Genomic DNA, 26,175 nt, shown 5'->3' on the forward strand with positions numbered 1-26,175 from the left:
CTCTGAAGAATTTATACCTAATTGATTTAGCATATGTGTTGTAGGCTGTTTCTGCTGTTTGGGCTCTCTCAGATGAATTGTCATAAGAACAGTCATACTGGGTCACACCAGTGGTCAATCTAGCGCAGTATCCCATATTTCAATGATGGCCAGTGCCAGAAGCTTTAGAGGGAACAAAAAGAACAGGGCAATTTATCAAGTGATCCATCTCCTGTTGTCCAGTTCCAATTTTTAGTAGTCAGAGGTTTAGGAACACCCAAAGCATGGGGTTGCGTCCCTGACCATCTTGGCTAATAGCCATTCTTGGACCTATTCTCCATGGCCTTATCTAATGCTTTTTTGAACCAATTATACTTTTGGCCTTCATAACATCCCCTGGCACTATTACAAAGCGGTTCAGCTATATTCACATCTTGCATCAGATCCTGTGCACCATTTAGGACTAATATGTCTTTCTTTTGTGCCCTTATTTAATATGCTATATTTTTCAGCACTATTTTCTTAACGCGCCTAGTTATTTGTGTTTAATATAAACACAAACCTGTCACTGAAAATCTAAGTATTAATAAAGTAGAAGCTATTCAGTTTTGACCAATAGCTTGAAAGTGCCAATTGTTTGATATTATTTGAGTTACTCTTATGAAGGCATCTCCCCACTCAAGTAGTGCCCCATCCCTTAGTCATGTGGGCTGAGAATGAGGAAGGGCAGAAGCTTTTGGGGGAATAGCCAGCCCTCAAGAGTAGCAGAGACTTCCCTAGCAACTTCCATCACCAGCCTCCTCATGCTCCTTCCACCCTGGGTTCTCGGTGTAATAGAAAGAAGGGGATGCTGGGAGGGAGTTTGGGCAGGACGATGAGGAAAGGGGCATAGCAGAGTATAGCTCTGGTACACCAAATCCTCCACTCCGGAGGGACTTCAAGCCAGTAATGTAAGTTAGGGCTGCACAGGAGGCAGCTCTACATTATGCTGGAACTGGACAGCCCTGAATCAGGGAGCGAGCTGCAACCAGCTCTCTACAGCCCCCCACTCCATTTCAACAGAGTTTGGATGGACCAGCATATCAAGGCCTATGTGTTACACAGGGTGTTCTGTCTGGTGATTGTTTGCCCCACCCCGCTCCTACCGCTCTCTAACAGAGTTCCTCTCCTGCCGGTCTCTGTCTCCCTTCCCTCCGTTCTTCCTTTTCCTTCCTTTTTGCTTGCTTTATCCCAGTAACTCATCCTGCTCCTGCCATCTCACTTCTGCCCCCATAGTTAAACTTCAAAGGAAAAAAAATAAATTCTGAAATCTCAGATTGTGCACTTAATCTGTGAAACCACATGATTTCATTGTTACCCTCATCCTTCCTCTCCCTGACTCTGCCTTGGTTCCTTGCATTAGTTGTTTTATATTAGATTCCAGCCTTGGGGAGCAGGGAGCATGTCAGCCTATGTATTTGTACAGCGCCTAGCACAATGAAGCTCTAATCTCAGTTGAGCCTTCGGGCACTACCACAGTACGTATAAGTAAGGAAAAAAATCTGGCTTTTTAATTATTGGAAGTTGAAAACTGTTATGTTGCATTTTAATTGGTAAAATGGATTTTCATCTATAAAATATTGGTTTAGGTAGCTGATGTGGGATAAGTAAAAGTGAAGGCCTTTCGAGTTATAAATTGGCTGCTAGTAAAACAGCACCTGAAAATACTCTGCTTGTGGAGCATACATTCACAATGTAATCCATGCTACTATAGGAATTCCAGCCTCACCTCTGCTTTTAGAAAACGTATGTATTGTCTCTTTATACTGGAATAAGGACAGGAGATATTACATACGGTTTAATTAATGTCACAATGCAAAATTACTGACACCTTCCCCCCACCCCCACCCCAGTGATCCCCATGAATTTGACCACCTCCCAATTCACATACCTCCTAGCCTTGTTGACCCTGGGGCATGGGGAGTGCTTCACAGTTCCCTGCCACACCCTGCATGTGCATGTCCTACCATAAAATTTTTACGTGTAGAAAAAGTTCCAGGATCAGTCCCAAGTCCCTCTTAACTCTAAGCATTAAGGCTACCCCTTTACACATTCCTAAATCATTTCCCCCACGTTGCACCACAATCATATCTGGTGCCCACTGATAAGCCCCCACAGTATATAGAAGTGGCATCAGCTGGTCCCATAATATGCCCCTCCTTCTGTGCTAGCTCAGGACTGCTTCATCACTAAGCCCCAGCTGCGAACACTCAGACAGCCTGGATGCCCATCCATACACTGTCGGCGTGGCCTGTCTTCCTGCATCTGGAATGACAACAATGCAAAATGAACAAAAAACAATTCCCTACCTGGGGTCTCATGTACATTCTGTATGCTTCTGAATGCCAATGCCTGAATTACCCTAGCCTCCATACCCAACTGTGCTGCTGCTGTTGTAGTCTGAATCCTGAATGAGTGGGAACCAAATTCCTGGGCTGGAAGCCCCAGCCTTATCAGTCCCCGTCTCAACACCATAACAAACTGGTATGTTGTGAGATGATTCCAGACACCTTGCATAAAGAGGAGCCCATCGAAAACATCTGTATTTTTTCTTTTTTTATAGCTTAGTACCAAGGCCACTCTGCTTCATTATTACTACTAGCTTGAATTTCAGATCTGTCTTTTCTCAGCTGTTAGGGCAACATTTAATACGCATTAGAATGAAAGAGATCATGAAGAAGTTGTTCATCCTTTTCTATACAATCACAGCAATTTTATGCACTAGAAATGAATCAAAGCATTAATACAGAACAGAAAATTGGTCTGAGAGGAACGTGGTCATGCTGCAGGCAGTGCCTTACTGTCTGCTATTGCTTTTAATGATGGAGAGCACTAAAACCAGTGCAGTAACTGTGTTTTCCTAAATTTAATATTTTATAATGTATAAATATGGCATATATTATCATCTAACTGGGCCATAGTCAAGAGATTTTACTGGTGTATTAAAGGGGAAAGCGATGAATGCTTTGGTTTTATAGTTGATCTAATTCTGTATTTATTTAAACTCCAGGTAGTTAATGGAATGTTATCAGAAACAGCTTAAAAATCACAGTAAGGCTGTTTTACAACTTCCACAATGAAGAAGAGTAGTAGATTTCAATATCAGCTAAGCTAATGTATTAAGTTTGTTCCTAAAGGTCATGAACTTGCTTCTGTACTTAGTGTACATGAACAATTCATAGTCAAGTCATAAAAAGCCACTGTTTTCTAGCATATGCATTTGATGCTTTCCCAAAACAAAAAATCTTAGTGAGGGTTTTTAGTCTGCTATTCTAGACCTCTGCAGCCTGCTGCTACCTTACCCAGGCTATTCATCATTTTTTGGGGGTGGGGGGATAGCTCAGTGGTTTGAGCATTGGCCTGCTAAACCCAGGGTTGTGAGTTCAATCCTTGCAGGGGTGGCACTTAGGGATCTGGGGCAAAATCAGTACTTGGTCCTGCTAGTGAAGGCAGGGGGCTGGACTCGATGACCTTTCAGGGTCCCTTCCAGTTCTAGGAGATAGGATATCTCTATATATTATTATTATTATTATATTATTATTAACTTAACAGTAATGGAGTTTGCTGCATTGTTCAGCCTTTTTTCTCAAAGTGTAGTGATCTCATGAAAGTGGTATAGAGAATTACCCCTCTGCACAGTGATGCATTTCTTCTTTGTATGCAACCACAGATAACACTTTTTGCTGCTGTATCACACAGTAAGCTTGCTTCTAATTTGCTATATGCTGTTACTCCAAGGTCTCTTTAGGCATTACTGCTTTCCAGGTTTCTCACTTTTATTGAATATAGTCCAGTTTATTTTCCATTTATTGATCCTCTTGTTTGGTTCTTCAGCCAGTTTTCAGTCTTCAGTCAGTTTTCAGTCTATGTGACAATATTTTTATCACTCTCAAAATTGATTCAGATTGATTTTAACTTTCCATGAGTCAAATGCTTTATAAAATTGAGACAGGCTACTGTGTTTCAGTCTCTTCACACACTAATTTTGTAATTCTGTCAAAACCAGAAGTCAGTGTTCTTCATAAACACTACGTATTGTTCATAATTCTGTTGCCCTCTAGATGTTTATAGAGTCTTCTCCTTCTATATTATAGTTAAACCTGCTGGATGGTAACTGCAATGGTCATCATCCTTTACTTCTTTGGATATTAGTACCACATTTTCTCTTCTTTGCTCCTCTGGTCTTTCACCAGATGTCTATGATATTTCGCAAATACTGAGTGAATCAATAATTTGTTGTCACAGATGAGAGATGTTCCACAAATACACTTTTGCATTTATATTGTAATGAAATATGGTGTTTATAGTGAGGAAAAAAGGTTACTCTTGTTTGTCATCACTTTGTTTTTTGCTATGGGATACAAAGGACAGGGGCAGTAACTATTTTATAGTCCTTTCTGAGTTCCATGAAACAGTAGTTAGAGTAAGACCTTATTAATTGATCACTCAACTTGTTTTGAAGCAGCAGCTTGGAAATGTTTGTGTCAATGAAAACAGACAAGATAACACTTTTCCCTATTATTTCTATCTTTCTCTATAAAAAAATATGCTGTTTATAAACATCTGTTCTGATTATATGAGGTATTTTTAAGGACAAGGTTATTTTATATTTAAATTACAATAATTAAAGTTGTTTTTGAGTCACTTCTTTGAATATAATGTAAATATTCATCCCTTTCAGTTTTGTTTGCTCAGTGAAATGTGTCATTAAAAGAAAGTAGTTGTCCGTCTGAATGATAGATGGTTGACACCTGCTATTGAAATGGAATTGAGCTGAGAAATTTGCAATTTGTGGGAGTGAAGGAGAGATGTTAGGATTCTCTCTGAAGCTTAAATGGGCTGTACAGTTGTAGTCGTTGCTGTTATCTAGCAGCCCATGATGCCCTCCATGGCTTGTCCTCCCTTCTTTCTTTCACCTGCCTTCTTTTTACATCAGCTTGTTCTTTATTATCTTCTTGCTCCCACGTGCTTTTAATTTTAAGATGGATTTTTGAGGGTGAGTAAATTAGTTCAGAAGCATTGCCTAAATTGTGGCATTTGATCAAGATGACAGTGTCATTGCTCTGTCACTGGAAATGTGGGGTCAACTTTACAATTCTGAATCTCGGAAAAATGTCACTTTGAACACTGTGCTGCAAAGAACGTGTTAGTATCATTTCAATTTTTAAATATAATTTTGTCATAAATGTCTGCATTTTGCCATTCTGCAGAAAATGACCCTTAATAGTAAAAAGTATTTTTTTTTCTCGCTAAGAGGAAAAAGTTATTACAAGGCCAGTTATAAATAGAGGCAACCAGCAAAGGAATATAAGATCAAATATAGCAAAAATAAAACCTAAAACAAACCACTACCACCTTCCTTTCCCAAAAAAATAAATAAATTAAAAAATTCTACAGGATATTAAATCTGGTTGCCATTTTTAGGTTCACCTGAAATGTTGGCTCATGGTGTGTATTGTCTGCACTTTCAGTACCAATTTTAAAGTGCTCTGCACACAGTTCTCCCTGTTGCAATCATGGGACCTGTGCTAGCTGGTGGCAGGGGGAGTTGAGGGTGACTTGCTTTAGGTGTATTAATGATTGAACTTATTAATTTGTAATTAATTTGCAACCATACTATCATAGGCAAGGATTTCGTCAGCTCTCTTAAGCTTTAATTGATTTTGATCTAGTCTGGTGTATTCAGCACTTGTTACTTATCACTTGACTTTTCTAATACACTCCCCTTCCTAACCATTAGAATGATTTTGGTTAATGTAAGGGTTTGAGCATAGTTCATCTCTTCAGTCAGCATCAACTCTCTGACTTTTCTCCATTGGAATGGCCATTGGCTGTAAAAGGAAGCATGTTAGTTACCTCTTCTTACAAACCTTGGCCTGCACCCTTCTTCTTAGAGCCTAGATGGAGTGTGGAGTTACAGCAAATGGGGAAAGATGTCTACATGTAGTCCGAGAGCACCTCTCTTAACCACTTCCTTTCTTTGCATAAGCCTGCCAGGCCCTACTCCGTAGTTCTTCTTTTTCCTGAACTAGGCAGTGAGATGGAGTATATGGGCCATAGTTTATAAAGTGCATGTGGATCCTTGAAGTTATTTTATATTATCAATAAATTATTGATTTGGAGGCTTGTAAATATTGTTTTTCAAGGATTGTTTAGAATACTGTAAATGGGGAGAGAGCATTTTTGCTGGCAAAATAGTCAATACTTTATTATAATTTCCTCCAGTTGTTTAGAATCTCATAAAAGGCTAGTCTATTGTGATGAGGTTTGGCGTGCATGTTTTGGTATGTGATCTTTTATTATTTTCTGGTTGCTTGAAATGTCCTCTGCTAGGAGGAATGTACCAGGCAAATAGTAGTTTGTTCACATTTGTACCTGCCGAACAGGATTTTACACTCCAACGTTGTGCAATCTGTGTAGTCTATTTTTATATGTAATATAAATAATCTAAATAATTTATATATTATGTGTGAGCATGTATACACACATGCACAAATTGTGTAGAGCATTTATATAGATGGGCTTTTTACACCTATTTCAACTATGTTTCTGGTAGCTGAAAAGAAAGAGCCTACGGGATTGGCAGTTTGGGGCAGATGTGTGTCTATTCCTCAGGCATCAGTGGTTGTAAGTTAACTATAAAAATGTTATAACCATCTGTGTAACAAGACGGCAGAGATCTGCTCTTGCCTGTTACTATAAATAAGAAGGAGATTTGTTTGACTTCATAGACATTGGATTTATAAAGATTATATGTGTCAAATCATAACTATGTGCCATGCTGCTAGGATGTGTCTGCAGCCAACTACCTGGGGTGGTCTTCCCTTCAGACATTCTAGTGAAGAGTGCAACAACTGTTTAGAGATGTCTGTATAGCACAATATGTGATGAATTATGTGTGTATTCTTCCTATGGGGAAATGCCTGATTTTCATGGATAGCCTTATCTGCAAGAATAGAGTTAAAATGGACCTTTAAATGGGTCACTTAAAGAGTAAAACAAAATGCAATAAAATCATGTTTCAAGTTCTCTTTCTGCCCCCACTCCCAAAAAAGTAATCCTAAGATATTTCCTTTTAAATGTGTTGTGTTGTGCTTTTAAGCGATATGGTCTGGATTTTTTTTGGGGGGGGGGGGGGGGGGGGAAGATGTTAATTTCAGACCTATGTCACAATATTTGATTTACTAGGACTACTACCTCCCTACTCAGAGAGATTTGAATTTCTGTGAATGTCTTTGGCAAACCTCTAGTAAAATGGTCAATTAAAAATCAAAATCCTTTCCTGATAATCAAGTCAATCAATTTACATTAAAAAAGCCTACATTTTTATGTATGGTTTACATACTACCGCAAATAATTATCTAGGGGGGGGGGAACATAGGAAAAGTGAAGTTATTAAACAGCCCTTTTTAATCCAATGTCCTTCATATTATGAATACATTTTCCTCCTGATCCTTATTATAGATAGGTTAATATTATTTTTTTAAGTGAGGAGAAAATGTTAATGTGACCTTGTATTTGATAGACATGTCTATCTTTAGAAATCTGTAGGGGAATAGGTAATGTCCAGAAAAGTGACTCTTGTTTTTAAATTAAAATGTGTTCAAGTTTATAACAAAAGCAAACAAAGACAAATACATACATCTCTCTAATGTATCTGGTACTAAAGCTGTCTCAATATATAAAAATATAAGTCTTTTTTCTCTAAGCATCCATACTCATGCCCAGATATCTGTATGGGGGGGCTTCATGGCAGCTGGATTGCCACAACAATTGGAGATCAAGTTGTTCGTGTAGCCTTTCATTCAAGGAGTTTCTCTTTTTTGAAAAGCTTTGTGTCACTACATCCTGCATTGCAGTGTAGCCAAATGAGACTCTCATCTCTGTCCAGGATTTGGGGTTATCTCTATCACTTATACACTGCCATTAGAAAGACTTTCATTGTAGGTTGGGAAACAAAACACTCCAGAGAAGTAATATTAGGAAATAATGAAAGGATGAGATTCTATATAGAAAACAAATCCTGTCAGAATCTGAAAATGTATTTGGCTTCTGTTTAATGTGCTTGGCTGTTTGCACACAGTACACATGGTCTGGAATAGAAACTGGATGTTTAAAATCTCTCCCTCCCTCTCACTCTCTAGCTAAGTATTTGTCTATTTGCTATTTATTTATTTATTTATATTAGTGCTTCCATTTTAAATATTTATCATTTGTATAACATAACACACTGAATTTTCCCCACAAAATATTATCTAAAAAAAGTTTATTCTTCAACTACATGAACAGCAGATGTATAAAACAAAAATCATTTTAGCTGATACAGACCTGAAAGCATCTACAGTAAGTAAAAGACAGAGTAATCGAGGAAAATATGTTTTACAATTCTGTGTAACTCAGTCCTTGCTAATCTTGACATGGTAATGGCAAATGGTTGAAGGGAAAGTATTGCATACAATTTCCATATTGTGGGTTTTTCTGTTTCAATTTTCATTAGGGTATCTAGTGCACTTAATGGTACTGATTAATTTATTAATAGACTGTAAGACACTTAAAGCATCAAATAATAATGTTTGACAGCCTTGCAAAATTCTACTTGCCCAGTCACCCAAAATGAGTGATTTCTTTTAAATATTAATTTTTTTATCATCCCTGTAAAAGGCCATGGACAAGTATTTTTTTGTGACAAGGCTGGTAAATGTCCATGACAATATTGCAAGGCAGATTTATGACAAGACATTACAGTTAATTTACACATGGGAAAAACATGTATATCCATGCAGTCAGAATGTGTGACCCCTCTGCCCTTCAACAGCTGCGAGCACTCAGAAGCCAATACACCCTTTAAGGAAACAGTAGTTGGCCTCTCCTGCGAGTGTTCCCCTCCCCCACCCCAATACTACTGAGGTACTCTGCCTGCCTTTGCACTCCACAAGCAAATCCCTCCAAAAACAGATATCTGGATACTTTATATTCATGTTCACCTCTTAACTGTGGCAGCAAAAGTCTTTAACTTACAGATTGTCAGCCAGGTTTTTGACTGTCCCGAAACATAGCAAGCCCTGAAATAAGTGCTATATTTAAGAGAGTGTAGTGCATCACCCAGGCTGTCCTTATCACTTTCTGCAACCAGCACAATTGTTGGTTAATGTGGTTCTCAGTGCTAAACATTAATCTAATGTTGATGAAGGCCTTCCCCAGACTGTTCTTACTACAGAAATAGGGAAGGTGATACTCTTGACAGCCCAAACAAGAGTCTGTTGTTTGGCATGCCAAGTCCTAGAAATGTGTGTCCCGAAACAGATTCCTCCAGAGGGGCTGGAGTAGACAGATATCACTAGAGGTGCACTCAGAGCACTGCAATTAAATCCTATTCAGTTGTACCAGGAAAAGCTCCCAGAGGTCTGTTCCATCGTAATGAGCTGTTTGTAGTGATGAGAATGGGGCCCCTTGTCATGGTATCAAACGGGTAAGAGTTATGAACCACCATGTGAAAGAAAGCATGCCTGCTAATTTCTGCCTCAGCCATACCAACATTCTTTAACCACTGTGATCTTTTCTCTGAACCACTCGGCCTTGTCAGGGTGTTCAGTTCACTGCTGAAAATGGTTAAATTGGTATTCATGGACCTCCATTTTGTCATATGTGTGGGAGAAGCATATGCCCAAGATGTTCAGCCAAGAAATGAATGGTCTGGATCAACATGTCATAGTAACCATATCCTAGCAGGCCCATATAAATAAAATTGTGTAAGTAATAGCAATAGCAATAGCAATAACAAAAACAACTCATTCACTTCAGGCACTTGCTAAAGGTCTCAAATGTACAAAGGAAATAGAGCAATCCAGGGGCACAGTCTTTTCAAAATAGATTGCCCTGGAAGGCAAACCCTCCCACCTCAAAGGCAGAGCATTCAACAATTTTGAGCAGGTTGGGGTGAGTATATATTTTCTTCCCTCCATTTAAGAAAAGGAAAACCCACCTTCTTGATACTTTAGACTCCTGCTGATAATTGCTCATCTTAATTAATTAGCCTCTTAGAGTTGGTAGGGCTACTCCCACCTTTTCAGGTTCTCTGTATGTGTGTATATATATCTCTTTACTATATGTTCCAGTCTATGCATCCGATGAAGTGGGCTGTAGCCCACGAAAGCTTATGCTCAGATAAATTTGTTAGTCTCTAAGGTGCCACAAGTACTCCTGTTCTTTCTAAAAATTTGAGCATTTAAGACCTTGACTTAATTATAGTCACCTAATTTTCTTCATTCCATATTGTGATTGCATCTGTGTGTTTAAAGTTCAGTTTTCTGTGTTGTATTCCTTTGATATTTCAGGATATAAAATAAGATGTTTACAAATACCAACCAGAGGCTGATACTATGCAGCAGTTCAGTAGCAAATATCTACTTTGGGTATTTAACCATAATTGGGATCTTTGATTGGCCTTACGTGAACTCACAATAGTAATAAAATCTAACTACCAATCCATTTGGCAAACTTCTTCAAGCAGTAGCAAATTTACTTTTGCTGTTTTTATACACCTCTTTGAGATTTTAGGCTCAGGCTGTTTAAATTTGCAGTTTTCCTATAATGGAGAACTTAAAATGAGGATAGACGAGTACCGCTAAAACAGCCTTGCAAACTGTCGTGAAAATTTACCAGCCCAAAATCTATGCATCTACCCATTACCAAAATGATCATCATGAGGGGAGGGACCTGAAACTAATGATGATTTACTTTCCCAGCAACAAAGGAGTAGAATTTTGCAAGGCTTTTGGAAGAGGTTTTTTCCTTCTAATAATCATGATAGTTTGATTCTGCTGGGCTCAATACTGCTCCTATTGAATGTGATGGTAGCAGTTCTTGTTAATGATATAACTGTCCCCTTTTTTGAATTCTACTGTGCAGTTGGCTTCAACTGGATCTTGGGCCAGTGAGTTCCACGGGCAAGCTAATAGTGTGTTTTTATTTTGTTTTTTGAATCTTTTTATAATTTTTTAGGTTTGGGGCCTTTCAATTTAATTGAACATCCCATTGTTTTTGTATTATGAGATTGGGCAAACAGATGTGCCCAGACTGTCTTCTCTGTATCATTCATATTATACCTTTTATCACGCCCCCTCTTGTTCATCTCTTCTAAAGTAAACCATCCCATTATTTTCAATCTCTCTCCATATGAAAGTCTTTCCATGGCTCTAATTATTTTTGTCAACCACCTCTGAATGTTCTCTAAAAAGAGCAATATACATTTTAAAGACTAATTAGAGTAGAGACCTACAATGCATATGAGTTAATGTTGCTCTGATAAGACAATATCCTGACCCAAGGAGATGATAGTGTAAGGGTGTGATCTTTCAGACCTTATAGGAGAAGTCACCCTGAAGCAAAGACTCCAGGAGGTATGCGCTAAGGGCCAAAGCATGAGAGATGTTAAGGATCTGTAATTCCTGTATATCTAAGGGAATGTTGTAGATGCTCATTACCTTGCGTGATTTGGTCTTAAATTAAGGTAGGGATGGGAAATGTGGAAACAATGGGAGAGGTTAATGCATTAATCTAGATTTGTTCACTTAATTTCTGTTGTTGAAAAACAAAATAAGTGCATGTGTTTGGGGAAGGAACTGAGATTTGAAAAATGTGTCCGTTTTAAACTCATATCAGATTCTAATCTCTGTTACCCCACTATAAATATACTCAAAGCCAGGCTACCGTGTATAGTTGCCTAGGTCCTGATCCTGAGCAGGGTTTAGTACTCTGAACGCAGTGGAAGTCAGGGGTACTGACCACTTCCAAGATCAGGCCCGTAGTTCCAACAAATAGTGACAGCCATTGTGTAGCCTAAACCTTAGTACAACATTTTAGTGTGCATGCATAGTAGCCATTTAATTAATAGCATTGTCATTTTTAAAGATTGTTTTTCAAACAGCCACAACTCATCCACAGAGAGTACCAATTCTTGATGTTTTATGGTCACTTCACTGCTGATATAAGCTGGTGTAACTCTGTTGATCGTAACAATGCTGCACTCACCCATACCAGCATGAATTTAGCCTTTAAATATCAGCCTTTTTAAGTAATCCATATACAAAAATTCTTCTTCTTTTTTTTCCCTAAATGTGGTTATTCTGGTTGGATAACTCAATGGTTGAACAATTTTTTTCCAACTTTCAAAAATGAAAAAGTTCACCTATGGATTGATGCCAAGCATGGACAGCTCCACAGATACAAATTTGGAAACACATGAGCTAAAAAACAAAAAGAGGAGTCTAATTAAAATGGTCTTGTAACCTTAACTGTTGCTGCCATGAGAGCTATTGTTATTTGCTGTACCATGTTGCAAATGTATTAGTCAATTTACACAAATGCATATTTAAATGAATGGGTATCAGAACTGAGTTTTATAAATAAAATGCACAAGCAAGCTGAAATGAGGCATATGTATCACTGGGAAATGGCTTTAAAAGGCTGGATACAAATGGAATTTTCTCATTGGCTTTCTCAATGTCATCCCTATGTCAATAAAATCCAGAGAAAATGTATTTTAAAATTTGCCCTCTTTAAATTTCCATTTGTAATAGCAGTAATACACTTCAGGCAGTGCATTTCTGGGGGATTATTGCATTTCTCAAGTGGCTGAAGTCACTCACCCTTCAGCCCCATGCCTCACAACACACCCGAGGCGAGCAATAATCCCCAGCAAGGCACTGCTTGTCTTGTCTTATTGCTTAATTATTATACCTATTTAATGCTATTTAGAACATTGTCAGCTGTTGAGAAAAGGTAATTATCACTAGTCAAATGAAAAACACTTTTTTGGCTGCCTTACGGATACACATTTTACTGGTACCTTGATACATAATGAAGCCTGATAGCAAAACTTTTGCTTGTCTCTTCTTCAAGCCACAGCTGTTTCCCTGCTAAATTCATCCCATCTGTCTTCCCTTCCGTAAGGCTGTAGGCAGTATAGCATAAGTACAGAAGCAGTTCAGTGCTATTTTGGATAAACATAACTGAAATTTGAATCTTTGCCATTTGCAATGCACACATTTTGTTTTACTGCTGTAAAGAGAGCTGTCAAAATAAAAACTACATGGATAATTTACTGAAATACAGTCAAATGTAAGGATGATCAAAGGGAAAAAATAAAAATATACCTAGGGTCAATATTACTCTCTAGATATATGCTGAATCATTGACCTCTTGACACTGAGGAGTCCAGAGCTGCTGGCAGTGAGCACTGAAGAACTCTGAATTAGTGCACAGAATAGGGAAGTTAAAATCCCAGTGTCAAAAGGTTAGCAAATAACATGTAACCATGTGTGATGGCATCATATGTGATATCTGGCTCGCTATAGGACTTCACTTGCTTTTCTCTATATGCCGTGTATAATGGGTTGACTTAATGAACTTCACTGTAGCTCAGTACTTAAGATCAAAATTTCAGAATGTGTCTCATTGCCACTGGAAATGGGAGGTATCACAGTTCAGGTCAGCTGCACTTGTATTCCCCCTCCATGGTCTAGCAAGGGCACCAACTCTAGGTTCCCAGCTCCTTAGCTATCATGTCTCTTGGCTGGAGACACACGTTTCTCTCCCTTCTGACCAGGGTGCTTTCAGGCTGAATAGTTCCTGCTTATATCATTATTCCCAAAAGGACAGGCTGCCAAAGCAGGCCTGCTTCGCTTCTCTCCCAGAGATAGAGAATGTAATTGTCAACAGTTATAACTTACTACGCAGTTCTTTCAAAGCAAGCACTTTTATTTTTAAGGTCAAAGCATTATAGAGAAAACACATTAAAAACAATAAAAACTTAAATTCATGCTAATAAGTTTACCAGAGATCACCCCCTGACTCTAACAAGGGCTCTGGCTGGTGAATAGTCCTTCAGACCCTACCAAGGCATTTTCCTGTGATCACAAGTTCATCACAGCTTCTGCTCAGAACCAGCCCCCAAGTCTTATGGGGTCTGAGTGGGCCAAAGGCCTTCCAACCCTTCCCTAAGGATGGGGACCCCTTTGCACTAGGGGTCCTGTCTGTTTGCTGTATCAGAAAGAAGGCCTGGAATCCGTTTTAACCCAGGATTTTTGGTCAAATAGCCTTTCTTTTTCTGTTGCTCCCTTGAGAATCCAGTTTGAACCAGTATATGTAAGATTCTCTCCAGATGGTAGTAGCTTTCTGGAGGTGTTTTACCTGAGTGAATTTGCCTAATCACCTCACATTGTTCTTAGTTCCTGGAGAGCTGTAGTCCCCCTCCCCCTTGGAATTACATACAATCCCTCAACGTTGTGCAGGAGGTCAGACTAGATGATCATAATGGTCCCTTCTGACCTTAAAGTCTATGAGTAATAGTACATACACATTTTCATTTTTAATACAATTAACTCCTAAAATACTTAAACCTAATTCAGCAAGGTTTTTCCAGGATATTGTCACATCTGTCACAGGAGGCACCACAACTGCCAATGCCAATGAAGTTAACCATCTCCATCTACCCATTCCTCTTACGTTTGCAGTTTACTAGTTGACACACAAGAATATTAGTTCATGCTTTACATTATATATTAAGTAACGTTTTGCACTCAGTTGTTTATCCTAAACTGGAAGGGGATGGTTTAGTGAGCTAAGGGTTGGGTTTGTCTGTATTTCCTACCAGAGCTTCACATCCCAACAGGGTCTATTCAGCACTTCATCCTTCTGAGCTAGATAAATTAGGTACTATGCACTTCGCAGCGTGTAGGAGTCTTTCAGACACGACCATTAAAAACAATGTCTTGTCTATTCTACATAGATATTAAAGATCCCAGGATACTTTTTTAAGAGTAGGGGTTTAGCATCATGTCCTGACTATATAGTTTCCCCTTCTTGCACAGTTGTGTAGTATGCTACCTATCTCTGACATAGCTGTATTTCATCAGTGTGTATCTAGTTGGTGAAGCATATTTGGAGCTTTTATGAGGAAAGCTGAAGGAAACCTGGAGAACTTTTGTGTAGATAACCCTTAAATTAACTTGATGTGTTATAAGGACAAGTTCATATTCTCTGAACAGAGTGTTGCTTCTAAAACAAAAAGGTAATGCTTCCAAACTCTACAATATGTTAAAAAAAATTAAATGGACAAAAATAAATTTGACTTAACCCAGAAAATCCTTTCCTTGCAAATAAAACCAAAATCAGTCTTTTTAGCTTTAGTGAATTAGTATGAAATGGTGCTGACATGAAATTAATCTAAATGCAAAATCTGGGTGACAGAAAGTGCTGTTTGTAAGGATGCTGGGGGTGACTGACCACTAATAGAATTCAGTTACTAATCAGTGAAGTAGGGCACAGAAGGGGAAAAAACAGGATAATGTCATGAGCTGCCTCCACATATGAAAGTATATTTTTCCCAGCTGTATTAAATGAAACATAAGTCCTTAGAAATATTACTGGAAAAGGCTCCATTGTATGAAGACCTTACATGAAAAGCATGCAGTGGGATCTCTTGTAAATATGTATAGCAGTATTCTATAGCAACTACCCAAAATACTGGATTATCACTATTGTAAAATGTAATATTTTGCACCAATGTAGAGTATTGTAGTATCTTTTTCATTTAATGAGAATTGGAATAAGCTTTATGCAGTAGCTATGCATGTAAAATAATAATTATAATTTTGATTAACAATATAGATACATATAAGGATTATTTTCAGGAGCCAGAATTTTAGCATTTAGTCTTCCTGCAAGTAATGAACTCTCTCACACATTTCTGCATAGCTAGGACTAGAACAATGATCCTTCAGCTTGAAGAAAGGTTTAAGTTAAAAGCTATCGGAGTAAGCTTGGCAGTAGCAGGAGGCCCCCTTACCTCTCTGAGGACCAGTTGCTAGTGAGCAATATCAAACACATAAAACCAGTACATCGCACATTTCAGCTTGCAAAAGCTTATGAAGACCTCAGCTTTGAAGGCCTGCTAGGTGTTGACTGGAAAGCCTATAATGGGAGCTTTTATCTAACTTGGGTTGTTTATTCTTTATTCAGTCAGCCAACTGGAGAAGGATGCTGCAGGTTGAAAGTGGATGCAGGTTAAGAAACTGGGAAGAGGTTGTGGAACGCTAGCTAGGGCTCAAAGCCACATGCACAAGTTTAGTTGATATTTTTATCACCCTCAGCTCAGGCGTTTGTGATGTAGACTCACCTGGACAACTATGAGGCCATCCAAATGCTGCAGCGTAGAAGCCAGTTGCAAGCACCTTAATGAAGCATTTAAAAAAAAAAAAAAAAAAAAGACAAGATCAGACTTGTAAGACCTACAAGATTCAGGACTTGCCTTTTAAAAATAGTTTTATATTGGCTTGATTAGCTGGTTATATATATATATATATATATATATATATATATATATATATATATATATATATATATATATATATATAACAATGTAAAATAGTTACATTAAAAGAAGAATGTTCAACATCTGAAAAGTTTCAGAGTAGCAGCCGTGTTAGTCTGTATCCGCAAAAAGAACAGGAGTATTTGTGGCACCTTAGAGACTAACAAATTTATTTGAGCATAAGCTTTCGTGGGCTACTGTCCACTTCTTCGGATGCATAGAATGGAACATATATTGAGGAGATATATATACACGTACAGAGAGCATGAAAAGGTGGGAGTTGTCTTACCAACTCTGAGAGGCCAATTAAGTAAGAGGGGAAAAAAACGTTTGAAGTGATAATCAAGATAGCCCAGTACAGGCAGTTTGATAAGAAGTGTGAGAATACTTACATGGGGAGATAGATTCAATGTTTGTAATGGCTCAGCCATTCCCAATCTCTATTTAAGCCTAAATTGATTGTATCTAATTTGCATATCAATTCAAGCTCAGCAATTTCTCGTTGGAGTCTGTTTTTGAAGCTTTTTTGTTGCAAAATTGCCACCCGCAGGTCTGTCACTGAATGACCAGACAGGTTAAAAAAACTCCCTGACAAAGCACAGGAACAAATCTGTACAGACACATGCCTAGAATCCCGACCAGGGGTATTCTATTTGCTACCCAAGATCCATAAACCTGGAAATCCTGGATGCCCCATCGTCTCAGGCATTGGCACCCTAACATCTGGATTGTCTAGCTATGTGGAATCTCTCCTCAGGCCCTACGCTACCAGCACTCCCAGCTATCTTCAAGATACCACTGACTTCCTGAGAAAACTACAATCCATCGGTGATCTTCCAGAAAACACCATCCTGGCCACTATGGATGTAGAAGCCCTCTACACCAATATTCCACACGAAGATGGACTACAAGCTATCATGAACAGTATCCCCGATAATGTCACAGCTAACCTGGTGGCTGAACTTTGTGACTTTGTCCTCACCCACAAGTACTCCTGTTCTTTCATCTGAAAAGTGTTTGCGTGTACCGACTGTATACGCTTTTTCCTCTCCAAAAGGAGCAATTTATGCAGTCTTCTCTAGTAGAAATTCTAATAGACTCCATTAGAATTATTCAACTGGTATCTCTTGGTTCCTACTGGAGGACTGGTACCCTTAGGAACAACTAGACAAATAGATCTATTGATCTGTTTCAAAACCTAGTTGCAAGATGCAACCATCTGAAAAAATCCCATTAGGGAACTTGAATTCACACACTCATAGAGTTTAGATATATTGAAGTCTCAAACACAAGTGAGAATTGGAAGGAAACAAAACTACAAACAGTTGAGCCAAAATGCCTTTAGGGCAACTAAACGTTATTTTTCCAAGTACCATCATTATGAAAATTGTCAGATTTAATGTTTTGTGGTATTCCTTCACACCTCATTTGTGCAGTTCAGAGTGCCTGGGCAAGAGTATGCATATCTGCAGATACTGTTTGATCATAGAACATGTTTACATGGATTTTAGGAGATTCCTTCACAAATCGTTTCATATATTTTCCAGTTTTTGGCTCAGTACAATGATGGTCCATAGAGACTTTCTCATGTTATGCTGTAAAGATTAAAAAAAATCCTAACAATTCTAACTACTCCTTCATTTTTGTCAGGTGGCAGCTTTTACTTGGCAGGGTTTTCCCCCATTCTTTTTACAATGAGGTTTGCCCATTGTTCATACAAAAACCTCTGAGCATGTTTTCTATCCAGAGAGGAAAAGGTGGGGTGCAGAAGAAGTGAGCAGAGGGACAAAAGGAAGAAAGTAAAGAGGAACAGCTAGTAGGAAAAGAGAGAGTGGCAAGGAGAGGTATATTATAAAGATAAATACATAAAGTGAAAGAATAAAAACTGAGTTTTAATGGTACTAATTTTTTCTGTCCTTTTCTTCTTTAAACTTGGATTCTCCTAATGACCATGTCTCAGGGTAATTTAGACAATGCATCTTTACAAGTGAAGGGATACTTTGTGAACAGTTATACCAATAACGATGCTTTAAAGCTTTCTCTAAAAGTTTACTGTAAAAGCATTTCTGTAAACTATGTGATGAACAAAATGTTTGCCTGTTCCAAGTTCTTAAAAAGAACAGGAGTACTTGTGGCACCTTAGAGACTAACAAATTTATTAGAGCATAAGCTTTCGTGGGCTACAACCCACTTCTTCGGATGCATATAGAGTGAAACATATATTGAGGAGATATATATACACACACATACAGAGAGCATGAACAGGTGGGAGTTGTCTTACCAACTCTGAGAGGCCAATTAAGTAAGAGAAAAAAAACTTTTGAAGTGATAATCAAGATGGCTCAGTACAGACAGTTTGATAAGAAGCAAGTGTGAAAATACTTACAAGGGGAGATAGATTCAATGTTTGTAATGGCTCAGCCATTCCCAGTCTTTATTTAATCCTGTGTTGATTGTGTCTAGTTTGCATATCAATTCCAGCTCAGCAGTCTCTCGTTGGAGTCTGTTTTTGAAGTTTTTCTGTTTTAAGATAGCCACCCGCAGGTCTGTCATAGAATGGCCAGACAGGTTAAGTGTTCTCCCACTGGTTTTTGAGTATTATGATTCCTGATGTCAGATTTGTGTCCATTAATTCTTTTGCGTAGAGACTGTCCGGTTTGGCCAATGTACATGGCAGAGGGGCATTGCTGGCACATGATGGCATATATCACATTGGTAGATGTGCAGGTGAACGAGCCCCTGATGGGATGGCTGATGTGATTAGGCCCTATGATGATGTCACTTGAATAGATATGTGGACAGAGTTGGCATCGGGCTTTGTTACAAGGATAGGTTCCTGGGTCAGTGTTTTTGTTCAGTGATGTGTGGTTGCTGGTGAGTATTTGCTTTAGGTTGGGGGGTTGTCTGTAAGCGAGGACAGGTCTGTCTCCCAAGATCTGTGAGAGTAAAGGATCATCTTTCAGGATAGGTTGTAGATCTCTGATGATGCGCTGGAGAGGTTTTAGTTGGGGGCTGAAGGTGACAGCTAGTGGTGTTCTGTTATTTTCTTTGTTGGCCCTGTCTTGTAGGAGGTGACTTCTGGGTACTCCTCTGGCTCTGTCAATCTGTTTTTTCACTTCAGCAGGTGGGTATTGTAGTTTTAAGAATGCTTGATAGAGATCTTGTAGGTGCTTGTCTCTATCTGAGGGATTGGAGCAAATGCAGTTATATCTTAGAGCTTGGCTGTAGACAATGGATCGTGTGGTGTGTCCTGGATGGAAGCTAGAGGCATGTAGGTAAGTGTAGCGGTCAGTAGGTTTCCAGTATAGGGTGGTATTTATGTGACCATCGCTTATTAGCACAGTAGTGTCCAGGAAATGGACCGCTTGTGTGGATTGATCTAGGCTGAGGTTGATGGTGGGATGGAAATTATTGAAATCATGGTGGAATTCCTCAAGGGCTTCTTTTCCATGGGTCCAGATGATGAAGATGTCATCAGTGTAGCGCAAGTAGAGTAGGGGCGTTAGGGGACGAGAGCTAAGGAAGCGTTGTTCTAAGTCGGCCATAAAAATGTTGGCATACTGTGGGGCCATGCGGGTACCCATAGCAGTGCCGCTGACTTGAAGGTATATATTGTCCCCAAATGTGAAATAGTTGTGGGTGAGGACAAAGTCACAGAGTTCAGCCACCAGGTTAGCTGTGACATTATCGGGGATACTGTTCCTGATAGCTTGTAGTCCATCTTTGTGTGGAATATTGGTGTAGAGGGCTTCTACGTCCATAGTGGCCAGGATGGTGTTTTCTGGAAGATCACCGATGGATTGTAGTTTCCTCAGGAAGTCAGTGGTGTCTCGAAGATAGCTAGGAGTGCTGGTAGCGTAGGGTCTGAGGAGAGAGTCCACATAACCAGACAAGCCTGATGTTAGGGTGCCAATGCCTGAGACGATGGGGCGTCCAGGATTTCCAGGTTTATGGATCTTGGGTAGCAAATAGAATGTCCCTGGTCGGGGTTCTAGGCATGTGTCTGTACAGATTTGTTCCTGTGCTTTGTCAGGGAGTTTTTTTAGCAGATGGTGTAGTTTCTTTAGGTAATCCTCAGTGGGATGCATCCGAAGAAGTGGGTTGTAGCCCACGAAAGCTTATGCTCTAATAAATTTGTTAGTCTCTAAGGTGCCACAAGTACTCCTGTTCTTTTTGCGGATACAGACTAACACGGCTGCTACTCTGAAACCTGTCATTATGCAAGTTCTTAAAGTCACTTATTTGGATACTCAGTCCCTTGTGAGGTGTGTGATGATCCCAAACGAGCCATTTAAAAACTTTACAGCTTTTGTCACATTTCATTCTATTTTATCTATCAGTATTCTTTCTTACCAAAATGACAGCATTTTTAGATAAGTAGTTAATAGGCTGTTAAATGCCTAGGGATCATGATGAGTGCCTAGAACACTGCGCTCCAGAAATTAGCTCTAAAAAGGCTCTAATACAGAGAAAAATCAGGAAGAGTGTATACCTGCCATATTTGTCCTCTCTCATTATAAGTGGAAAATATTGCTCATCTGATGTCAAATTCCTAATGAAAAAGTTATTAAAATATAGACTCTTCCCTCTTGCTAAAAGTTGTTCTGGGTTTTGGCAAAATTCATTTGTCTCCACATTTTCAAATGGTAACTTCCGTGTTTTTTCCTTTTATGGTCTTTCATGGAGAATTTTTTTAATACTTTAGCAATTTTTCATATCAGACTGGCAGGTAGTGTTGCAATCAGTTGTTTACATAATCAGTGGGTTAATATTAAATATATCAATTATGCTTTATAGACATGTAATAGGATATTGGTCCCAAGAAGTTCACAATCTAAGGATCAAAACCTGCTCCACGTACATGAGGGCCCACTCCTAAGTTTTTATGTAAGGCAGAGCAACATTTTTCCATCTCTGTATAATAACATAAGCTGTACTCCCAAGCGGAGGCCCTGCACAAGCCAAGTTCACCACTTATGTCCCATTTAAGTGCTCTTTGAGGGATAAAGTAATGCATGGGTATTGTATTGGCCCTGTGTGCAGGGGTGAATTTTACACTTAGTGAATAAATGGTGCGTATGTGTTAGCTTGGTAAGTTGTAAGATGTAAAATAACATTGCTGTTGTCGCTTGGAAGATGAGAACAATTAATTTATTTCTAAAAATCAACCTTTTGAAAGCTGGAATCTGACTAGTTGATGATAGTTCCATTGGTGCAGGTAATTCCATTCAATATTACAGTGGGTATGTTACATATCCACTCATCTAAGGGCAGTAGCCTGTCATCGCTAGTATCTGAGTATGTGGGATGCATGTCTTGCATTGTTTTCGTATAATTGTTGAAAAATGTCAAAAGCTGCCTTTTGCAAAGTATGAATTACACTCATCCCACTAGGACATTTCATGGGTGAAATGTTACTTTTGTAAACTAGAGAGACAAGGTGGGTGAGGTAATATCTTTTACTGGACCAACTTCTGTTGCTGAGGGAAACAAGCTTTTGAGCTTACACGGAACTGAAGGAGAGAGACAAGCTCTTCCACCAAAAGAAGTTGGTCCTATAAAAGATATTACCTCACCCACCTTATCTCTCTAATATCCTGGGATCAACACGACTCCAACAACACTGCATACACTTGTAAACTTTTGGTTTGCTCATTTGCAATATATTCTCTCTCCTGCTGCCCAAGCTCTGAGTCTGCTCAAGTATGGGAAGCAGTTTGCTCTTTGTAAAAACACATTTTGTCCCCATCCTTTGAAGAGGAGTTCCCCTGAGTTGTGTAAGTTCCCTTGCTTGTACATTTAATAGTTTATACGAGAGACAGGTCTGAATAAAAAAAGCCCTGGATCCAAATACACTCAAGTTTTATAAAATTCTGGTTAGTTCAGGCCTTTTTCTAGTTTATATTTGTCTTTTTCAGTTGCAGAAATAAACTTGCCCTGATTCCTACCATATGCTGTGAAAGAGCATGGGATTAAACATACAGGTTGTTGTCCAATGTGATTTCACGGAATTAGCCCCGTTTATCATTTTAATTGTGAATGAAGAAGGAATTTTCATTTAATTTGCATTGGGGACCTTTGTGCTGGGTAGAGACCTTCCCCTAATCCTCTATGGCTCAGCAGGGGGCTGAGAGCCTAGGAGCTCCTTCGCTGCCCTTATGCCTTAGCTGCATCTCTGAGATGGGGAAGTTTTTGCCTTTGGTGGCTTCTGTGACTGGGCACTTTCAGCAAAGTCAAGATGGGGGTTAGGCAGCACCTTGAGTATTAGCATGTCATTGTCCCCTGTTGCAGCATCTATTTTGTCCTCGCATTTGGTGCTGTTGAAGCTTATTACTCCACAGCTCAGTGGTCCTGCTACATTTGGATCCCTTCACCGGTTTGAATCCCATAGAACATTGGGGTCTTGCCACTCTGAGAGTGGACATGTGAATGCTGTATACACCTGGCTATTTTCAGAAGCCTCCAGGCTTTTGATGTATTAGGATCACTGGAGCTTTGGCATCTTCTCTCCAGTTGTTGTGTTTAACTGATCCCAACGCTCTGTGGGGTGGGATCTGCAATCGGTGCTGTTCAGGGCTCGCAGTCCTGTGCGCAGAAAGAAAAGGGTTCAGTGCAGTATTATTCCTGTAGTTAGATTTTAAGTGGAGGATTTTATATCTAGGAGTTTTATTGGTTTTAAAAAGAAAATAATAATTTCCCACACTGACTATCCCATTGTATGAGACCCATTTTGCTATTTCCTTACTCAAGACAGCTGTGGTATCTTTGATATTGTTGTGTGATATCTGGGTTACATGTTGACTCTCTAGCCCTTGATCCAGCAAACCCTGACCAAGATTGTTGTGCTCTAGTACAAATGGGAGGGATGGCTACTCACAGATGTAAGTCAGTGTAAAGCATTAGACATATTCCCCTGTGCAGAGTGATCGTGAGTCTCCTGCCTATATAGCATGCTCAGTCCTTTGTTCACAAAGCTGCAGTTTAATAGAAGGAGGCAAAGCATGGATGCAGAGTGCACAGGTCCAGTCCTCAACATGGTAATATGGTACATATTCACACTTCCTTCTTGAGCCTTAATCGTGCTAGGTGGCAGGGGTAATTTAACAACCAAGGTTGAATTCCCTTCCAAGTCCTGTCCTACTCATTGCTTTTTAACTTATGCTTATGAACAAGATTCTGTGCTATCCAGGATCAAGCCTTTAATGACTACTGTAGAATTGTACCAGGGGTCTAAATGTTCATATCAAGCTGTATGATAAATAAGAGACAATTCAGATAAAGGAATATCATGCTCAAGGATGCCTGAAATCAGATTTACTACGGTAGTTGAACTGGTGATGCTACAGTGAGATCCTGGAGTTTTAATATAGTGTGTTGCGGGAGAAAAGAGCCTCTTCCCTGATGAGGTACCACAAAATGTAAGGGTCTTTTAAACAGAATGAACAGGAAAATCTCCTATCAGATATGCAGCTTTTTTTTTTCTTTTCCCAAAAATGAGTCAGGGGGCCTTAAAAGGGGAGACAATAATTCTGACATCAGTGAGTTAAAGAACAGACTCTAGAATCTGGGTAGAAAACTGTCCCAGATTCTAACATTCCTTTGAGATGACATTAGAAACTAAGGTAGACTTAGCATGAGAAACAATGCTTTTATTGAAGAGATTGCTTTTGTTAGGCACATATGTGAACCATAAATCCAGACTCTCAGTGCATCCGGTCACATATATTCATGTCAGCATCTAAACAGAGATCTCCAAATGTTCAAACATCCCTTTCAGATCGGAGTTTTATTTTGGAAAACTACTTTGTCCAATTAATTTTGATTACAATGATGTTCTGTTGGAAAGAGATGTCCGAAAACAGCATTTCAGCACATGAAATTCTACTTACAAAGATGTAAAAAGTGTGTGTGTGTGTGTATGCGCGCGCAGCATACAGTTATACTTTACAAACATACATAAATGTGTACATCACTATTGTGTAAGCAGTAATCCAGCAAGGAATATGCTGCTCTGATGTGTTATGCATGTTTTGGGTGTATTTCTAACCATAAAATTGAAGCCTGAGTGCCTCTAGCCATCTCAGAAATGTATATAAAAATAAGGATTTGACACCCAATACACATCTCTGTACTATATTATTTTTGCTCTTAGAACTTTAAATGTTTGTTATAGATTTTCAACCAAGACTAGTATTGTTTTACATTTGCATAGATCAGACTGCACCTTAGTCCTGGTGAAATTATGCAGATACAAAAAAGTTGCCACGTGCAGTATTAAGGATGAACAATTAACCACGCAAAAGTCAGGAAATGCAGACTTTTAAATTGAATGCACAATCTAATTGTAAGATCACAGGGTGTTCTCGAACACACATGTTTATTTAAGGGTTTTCTTAATGCATATATGGAAAGAGGCAGTGGAAAGCTTGTGAAAATTGAGGTTGAACACACATTTCCCAGCATGGGTGCTTAATTGTACAACCTTAAAATAGCATTAATATAGTTTTTTGCATTTAATATATATTTATAAAAGTGAGTGAAGATAGTTCCAGGGCCACAGCAGTTTTAATAATAAAATATATACACATAAATAAGGCTGTTTTTATGTAGCATCCTAAAAATAATTCGGGATCTGAAAAAGAGGGTTTAACTTATGCTGTAGCATAAATTTAAACAAAGATGGTCATTTATCAGTTTCAGAACTGTCAGGATAAGCCTAGAACACAAATATTACAACCTTAAAACTGTTCTCCATAATCTTGATTATTTGATGGAACGACACATTGGCTTTTATGTTGCCACCACACTGTTCAAAACTTTTGTCCTGTACTGATACCTTAGACATTTTATGTTCCAGATTACTAGTACGTTTGTCCAGCCCTATTCTTAAAGGGTCCAGTCTGCAACCTGTTGAAGTCAGCTGGAGTCTTGGCCCCAAATCATTAAGGAAAAGCTCTTCTGTTTGTGCTGCCCCCGGGGGAACACTGGGAAGGAATTGTACCTCTTAAAAGCACAATTCCTTCCCTCTTTTCCCTTGTTTGGCAAGGATGGTGTCAAGGCAGGGGAACAAAGTATAATTTGTTGCTTGCCTATGAACAGCTGCAAACGATACCTTCAATGCCATCTCAGATGCACTGGCTGGCTCCTGGTGGGCTGAGCCAAGACTCCACACACTCTCTTCTTCTCTCTGCCCACCTGCTCCGGGATGAGGGAATATAGTAGGTACACAGAGTCCACTTACTCCTGCATGCCAAAGTTTAGGATCCTGGTATCCTGTTCTTACTCTGCCTTATGTTCCTGCATGGCTGTGCAGTCCTGGATATAATTTAGTCCTAAATTCTGAATGAAATAAATGTAGATTTATGAAATGAAAATCATGTAGATTCTACAGAACCAAATTGAGACTTGAAGACTTCAATTGACCAAAAAATAGTTTCTGATGTTACTGTACAAGGTGTTTATATGGGGCTCTGACAGGAATATGCTTGTTCAGCTGTTTTTAGAGCATTAAATGGAGCTTGAACTGAGGGACACTATGCAGCAATAGGAAGGATCAGGGAATCCCTCTTTAGCTTCTTCATCCATAGGAACCACAGTCACAGTGGGCGTTAAATACTTACCCAAACTACTTCAGTTTTCTTACATTTTGTAAGAGGCATCTTAAAATATGAATATAAAATTATTAAAGAGAGTAAAGTATGATAGAGTCCTCTTTAAGTATAACCAAACACCTGATTATCACCCATTTCTCTGAAATAACCTAATGAACAAATATTGTTTAATAG

At 39.0% G+C, this 26,175-nt stretch overlaps 1 protein-coding gene across 1 annotated transcript in view; it reads left to right on the forward strand.

Moving 5' to 3' along the window:
- SDCCAG8 (SHH signaling and ciliogenesis regulator SDCCAG8) overlaps positions 1-26,175 on the forward strand; it is a 158,029-nt gene that overhangs the window by 96,980 nt on the left and 34,874 nt on the right. The window lies entirely within an intron of this gene.

This window comes from Emys orbicularis, chromosome 3 (assembly GCF_028017835.1).
Source record: "Emys orbicularis isolate rEmyOrb1 chromosome 3, rEmyOrb1.hap1, whole genome shotgun sequence".
Lineage (NCBI taxonomy): Eukaryota > Metazoa > Chordata > Testudines > Emydidae > Emys > Emys orbicularis.